Source organism: Otolemur garnettii, unplaced genomic scaffold (genome assembly GCF_000181295.1).
Source record: "Otolemur garnettii isolate 467f Iridium unplaced genomic scaffold, OtoGar3 scaffold00065, whole genome shotgun sequence".
NCBI lineage: Eukaryota > Metazoa > Chordata > Mammalia > Primates > Galagidae > Otolemur > Otolemur garnettii.
The window spans coordinates 6,901,392-6,908,042 of NW_003852460.1; the positions used below are offsets into that span (position 1 = coordinate 6,901,392).

Consider the following 6,651-nt stretch of genomic DNA (forward strand, 5'->3'; position numbering starts at 1 on the left):
GTACAGATCCTGGCTCTGCCTGCGTGTTCTTCTCCCTTCTCTTCCCTCTTCCTCTTTCTTTTCATTTTTCTCTTCTCTTTCTTTCTCTCTTTTTCCTCTTTCCTCTCTCTTCTTTCCTTCCTTCCCTCCCTCCCCTCCTCCTTCCTTCCATTTGTGAATTACAGCTTAGCTAACCACCAGTTTTCTGATTTTTTGACCAAGCTGAGTAATTTTCAGCCACCCTTTTATATCCCTTAGAAACCATTCTTGATCCTGAGATGCAGGGCTGAGAAAGCTTTGTAGTGCGAGGTTATGAATTAGGAACTGCAAAGTCAGATCAACACAGTGGCCGCTTCTGGACACGGGGCTCATCTGCCTTGCCCGGCTTTGAAATTTTGCATCTATATATTATGCTTTTTTAATGGCAGTTGCTTAATTAGGTAAAGTGAAGAGGTGGCTTCTTTCCTGTCCGATGGATGGTGAGCATTGGGTAGAGTTGACTAAAATTTCCCAATCTTTTTCCCATATAGAAACTCAGTGACTTTCGATTTTTGTAAGAGACACATTATTTCCCTGGGGAAGCGTGAGGAAAGTCTTGAAGATTCTGAGTATCTTATATGTTTAATAATTGATCCTAGTCGACTCATACATGGAGTGTGGAATCCAAAGCTCTAAAATGATATCCAGGGCTTGAATTTTGAAATGTTTGTCTTCCTCTACCCTGGAGTGATGGAGAAGTCCCAGGGCATGAAAGGATATTCTACAGGAAGTCTGAGGCTCAATGAGGATTCAGTAGTTGTTAGACGTTCCACGAGGTAGGCACAGGAGCAAGGGAGTAAGTAGCTTGCAGGTGGTGTGAGCTGCTTCTCTGTGTGTCCTTGTCCTTTAAGGGAAGCCATTTCAGGATTTGTAATTAATTCTTCAGGAGGACTCATTACTGGGAGTGCAGAAAGAGCTCATTATGGTAATGGTTTCTCATCCGTTCTGTGGTTTGGTGGCGCGGTCCCAGGGACCAGGCGAAGCTGCAGCCGCACGGTCTCTGCTATTGATGTGAAGCCCGTTCTCCACCTTTGTTTTTAGAATAATCCTCCAGTGATGTCAAACACAGTACAAATGGCCCTGTTTTAAAAGGTCTGCGAATGCATGTGGGGAGGCGCGTGTAGGTGCCAGCCGCATAAACAGACGTGCGTGTGCATCTGTGGACAACACATCCTACAGCCCTGAACTGTCAGGTGCATCATTGTGGATCTTGGCTATCCTCCCTCCCCACTGTGTCCCTCACCCGTGTGCTGAGGGACAAGGAGAACATACTTGACTGTGGCTGGGTTGCAAACCCAAGGCCGCAGCACAGCAGAGGACCTTGTTACCTGTGATTCCCTGCAAGAGGCGGGTGGAGCCCACTGTGTCAGTGCTTGTTTTGTGCCAGTAACTGAATGACTTAAAACACGTACTGTCTCCCAACTCTGCAGGCCACAAGTCCAAAGTCAAGGCATCAGCAGAGCTGTGCTGCCTTGGAAGCCCACAGAGGACGGTCCTTCCTGCCTCTCCCGGCTTCTCATAGTTGCAGGTGCTCCTTGGTGTTCCTAGTTTGTAGACGTGTCACTCCTGTCTGTGCTATCATGTGGTCTTCCTCAGTGTCTCTGTCTCTCCCTGGTGTCTAAAGACACCACTCAGATTAGCAGCCGGGCCTACCCCACATTGACTGTGCACCTTAATTTAACTGGCTACCTCGGAGATAACCCTTTTTCCAAACAAGGTCATGTTGTGAGGTGGTGCAGATTAGGGCTTCAGCATGTAGTTCCTGGGGACTGGGTTCACCCTGCACCGGTGATGGAGCCTCCCCTCGTTCCACCTTCCCTTCTGCTACATGTAGACCAGGGTGGCAGTGGCCACCTGCAACCGTGCCACTGGGCCTCAGGCACGTTCACAGGCAGCTGGAGTCGTCCAAAGAGTTCCTGTTCTTCGTCACCAGTAAAATTAATGTGTAAATCCAGCAGAGCTCTGAGGGCAGCGTTCCATAAAAGGTCCCTGTAATTGTTGTTTTGATGAATAGAAGCCTATTTGAGCAATAAGGTCAAAAGCCAGACACTGAAGTTGGCCTCAACTCAGTCAGTGCGCTTTAATCTTACTTTTTTTTTTTGAGGGGGAGGGGCCACAGCTGGCTTTTCATGTGAGTAGGATCCAGTTGTCATCTACCGTCCCTACTCAGGACGTAATTCCTTGTGTTTCCCGTTTTAGGAGTGCAGGGGGACTTTTCTCAGTAGATGTCACATTTGGGACATGAAATGGATTTTGGTCTGAGAACCTGCTCTTGCTACTTGCCCTGGGAGGGACTTTTCCATGCTGCTGAGCGGGAGGAATGTTCTGGTCTGGATGTGGGCTCAGGGCCCCAGCCTCTGCCCTGGAGTCTTCTCTGATTCAGCTCTGCAGCCTTAACCCTGTGAGGCCCATGGCCTCCGAGAGGAGGGCACAGCCCAGCCTTGACCTGGCCACAGGGCGGCACAAACAAAAGGTCTTTTGTCTTTGGGTTTCGGTTCCTGGAATCCAAAGGCCTTTCCATGGAGTCTTGTGCACTTTTCTTGGAAAGAAGTTGCCCTGTGCAGGCGAATCTTGGGTGCTCAGGCAGACGTCTTTCAAACTCTCTGGCGTTTCTCAAGGAAGCATAAATTTGACCCAAGGTCAGCCAGAGGCAGGCTGTATTTGAAAGTGTTGGTGTGGCTGGTGAAGTCTTGACCTTGGCATCTCCTGTCTTGGCAGCGGTGGGTTTACCCGGTAAACAGGAGGTGACCTGGGTGTCCTGTCGCCAGGTTGAGCCCGTGGAGACAGACTGGGGGCCCTGGAGGATCGGCTTTCAGCAGCAGTTGTGACAGTAGGGAGCGAGATCCAGCTTCCTAATTAGCACCCCAGGTAATGAACATGGACATTCACCACCTCTGCTTGTTTGGGGATAATGGCAGACTCAGAAACAGCTGACCAAACAGAAACTGGAATTTGACTTTAAAGGAAACAAAAATCTAAATTTTGCTCCATGAGATAATATAAGCAATTTAAAGCCTCAAAGCGTATCTTTCTTTCAGGTAAACCTACTCTTCTAGACTGATGCAACATGATAGAGGAGCTTTTTGTGTGTTTATGTCAAGAATTTGCTAAAGTAAATCATGCAGGTTGAGGACTTACCTCGTAGAAAACCAAGGGCTTTTTACGCAGGGCTATTTCTCCATATCTCATTTTTTAAAATGCTATCGATACTACTTGGAAGTGGAAATGCTAGGTGAGTGGAGCGGTTATTCACTGAGGATCTAAAAAAAATGTCGGGCTGGTTTCTAGGACTGCATGAATCTGGGAGGTAAATGATTAACCCAGTAGAGTCAGATTTTATCAAAAGTGGAATAATTCCTGATGGCAAGATAGAGCCATCCTGTTTCCTGGGAGCTGTTTGTTTTTATTTGCATGCTTGCTTGAAACCAAACAAGTCTATAAACTAGTAATTACTGGCTTGTGGGGGAGCAGATGGCCTGGGTTCATTTCCACACTCAGTCTCTGATTTCCACCTGTTTTAGCCCCTTTATTATTTATTTATTGATTGCCGCGTCACTAACTGGGTGAGAACCCAGCAGGTGAAAACTGCAGACGTGGATTATCTCCCTCAGGTTCTGGGTGAACCAAGGTGCCGCCGCCTCAGGGCCTCCCCTGAGACTGTGTTCCCGGCTCAGCCCAGGCTGCCGTCTTTGGGAACTTGGCAGTGACAGAAGTGTGTACCACAGTTTGCATCATACCTTTTCTTTAAATTTCAGATTATTATGAGGGCACAGATGTTTAGTTTACATTATTATCATTTCTAAGGTAGAGTTCAAGTTGTAGTTCAGCCCTTCACTCGGGGTGCGCTCAACACCCTCACCTTGAGTACATTAGGGGAGATCCCACCAATTACCCTTCATCCTCCCTCCTGTCTCCCTCCTCTCCCCTACCCCTTACTAGACTCCAGTTGTGTTTTCCTTTTGTGTGGGGCTGCAGTTGTTTATATATTGCCTTCATATTAGTAGTGAGTACATTGGGTACTTGCTTTTCCGTTCTTGAGATACCTTACTAAGAAGAATATATTTCATCTCCATCCAGGTAAGCACAAAAGATGCTGAAGCTCCATCTTTTCTTATGGCTGAATAGCACTCCGTGATGTATGCGTCATGTTCTGTTGGTCACATAGACCACACCTGGCGCGTATGGGACAGGACTAGACCAGGGTGTAGTATCAAGAGGCCGGCTCAGGGGTGCTGGCTGTCAGATCCTGTTTATCCTTTACACGCATAAATGGGCATCTTGGGTAGAGAAGATCGCTTCGGTCCATAATCATCCCTTGGAAAATGCTCGAAAAATCACTTGTGTATTTAGCCTGTGCACAGTCTAGAAGCTGGTAGAGCCTACATGTCAAGACTCTGACTCCACCATATGGCAGCCAGTTACTTAGAAAGTATTAGGTACCTGTGTTTTGCTCTTCATTGTATTCTCAAACAGAAAACCAGTTTTCCCTCCAGTCCAGTGTAAACCATTACTGCGGCCTGACAGCAGCTCCACATCTCCCACCTGCTCCGTAATCTTGTCTCAACCTTCCAGGTGATTTCACAGCCACCGCTGCCTCCCAGGCTCTTCCTGGCCCTCCCCTGCCCCAAAATATTCGAGATATATTGGGCTTTCCATTTCTCAAAATGAAGCAGTTGGCTGTCTTAATTTTGCACAGAAAGTACAAAACCAAAAAAGTTAATAAGAATTTTTTCTCCAAACGTATATTCGCCAAGTTGATAAAATTTCATCTCTTACTAGTGTCTTAAAAGACGACGGCATCTTAGTTGCTGTTGGCTGTCATGGCACTAAATTCCTTCATTCGTTTGTGTGGCAGGTGCTCATTGAACTTCTGTGCCCAACATTGGGCCGTGAAGACACAACACCCAGCAGTTGTTTCAACAGTAACTTGAGGCCCATCAGATTTGAACAAAGGAAACTGGTGAGTTTGAATTCCGTCTTGGGAACTCTAAACACTCAGGTTGACTTAATGAACGTTCATGGGGTCCTAAGATTCTAGAGTTGACAGGGAATCTTCCAGACTCTCTTGCGGGGTTGGCTTCCTCGAGTGGGGAATGGTGCTGTGGCTCCCAGGCTGTCATGAGCCTCACCTGGGCACCTGTGACGTCTGCCGGGCACTGTGGCGAGTGCCTGTAGTCCCTGCTACTTGGGAGGCTGAGGCACGAGAATCGCTTGAGCCCAAGAGTTTGAGGTTGCTATGAACTATGATACCATGATACTCTACCAAGGGTAACTCAGTGAGACTCTGTCTCAAAAAAAGTTCTTTTTTTCATCACAAGATCCTTCCCGGGGCAGTAGGTTGCATTTAACCATCATGTGTCCTTGGTTACTCATCATATGTCCTCTGGCCAGTGACAGTTTTTCAGACTTGCCTTGATGATCTGGACAGTTTTGAGGACCACTGGACCCTCATCTCGTAAAGTTTTCCAGTTTGGATTGTTGATGTTCTACACGGGGTTAGCCTGGGTGGCGGGTTTCAGGAGGTAAACCGGAGAGGAAGGGGAAGCCCGTGGATGGCATCACGGGTGGGGTGGCCCACACAACTGACTGCTGTGATGTGATGTTGGCCCTGGCCACTTGGTTAAGGCCGTGGTGCTGGGTTTCTTCACTTGGAGTGGCTTTCCCTGTCCATACGCTATTCCTTCAAACCTGGGGGCAAGGTCAGAGGCCGAAGCATCCCTTCCGGAAAGTTGTTGCTTTTTTACATTAAAATATATCACTATAGATCTATTCGCTCATCTCTTGAAAGGGAGAGTAGTGGGGTTTTCCTTAGAACGTGAGTTCTTTAATCCTCATTTGGGGTCAGCTTTCCTTATAAACCATTCCATGGGGGAACCTCTACTGCCGTGCTATTCTCCTTGAAGTAGAGTGGGAATTCACAGATGTGTGAAGCCATCTCAGAGCACAGTCCGTGTCGAGTTTCCTTTCCCCAAATCTCTTCACTGCTGTCCACTCTGCAACCAATTCGACAGCACATTTTTGTTTGGCTGTCTTTCTTAAGCTTTTAACAAAGCATTCAACGTGGTTTTTGTAAGAAAAAGATATTATTTTTTCAATTTCTAGTTCATCAGTTCGTGTACTATCTAATTACTTTTCATAAATGCAATAACAAGTCGAACTGGCTTGTGCAGGTTTGAACCAGTCCACAGTCTGGGTGTTTATTAAGTCCCAGGAAACCAGCCCAGGTAGAAGCAGGTCCCAGCCCGGTGAGCTCAGGGGCAGAGACAGCTCCGGTTAATTCAGCAAGAAGGTTAAGTGGAGGCCTTGTAAACAGAGTTTCTTCTCTCCGTATTTTTAGAAGCGGCAGATATCAACCATAAATATTTAACGTTGTGTTTATAGACTCTGGTGTCATAAAAATACGAAAAGGTGACTCCAGAGGAGGGAGTGGGTCAGTATGAACCTGGGGAGGAAAGAGCTTCCTCACCACGTCCCCGGAGTGCAAGGAAAGCCATCCCACACGCTGCTAGAAAAGCAGTAAATAGGTAAATAGCTGCTGTCTAATCCTGATACTCGCCAGATGAAGTGTTAGTCTTTGCTTGCCAGAGTTTTTGTAACTCCTTCTGATTATAAAAATAATGTGCTGGAAGCAAT

At 47.1% G+C, this 6,651-nt stretch overlaps 1 long non-coding RNA gene across 1 annotated transcript in view; it reads left to right on the plus strand.

Annotated features, from left to right (window-relative positions):
• Positions 1-4,974, plus strand: part of LOC111726425 — a 127,295-nt gene extending 122,321 nt beyond the window's left edge. The window contains exon 3 of the long non-coding RNA XR_002774196.1: positions 4,874-4,974. This is a non-coding gene — a long non-coding RNA (uncharacterized LOC111726425). The remainder of the gene's footprint in view (positions 1-4,873) is intronic.
• Positions 4,975-6,651: the final 1,677 nt, after the last annotated feature.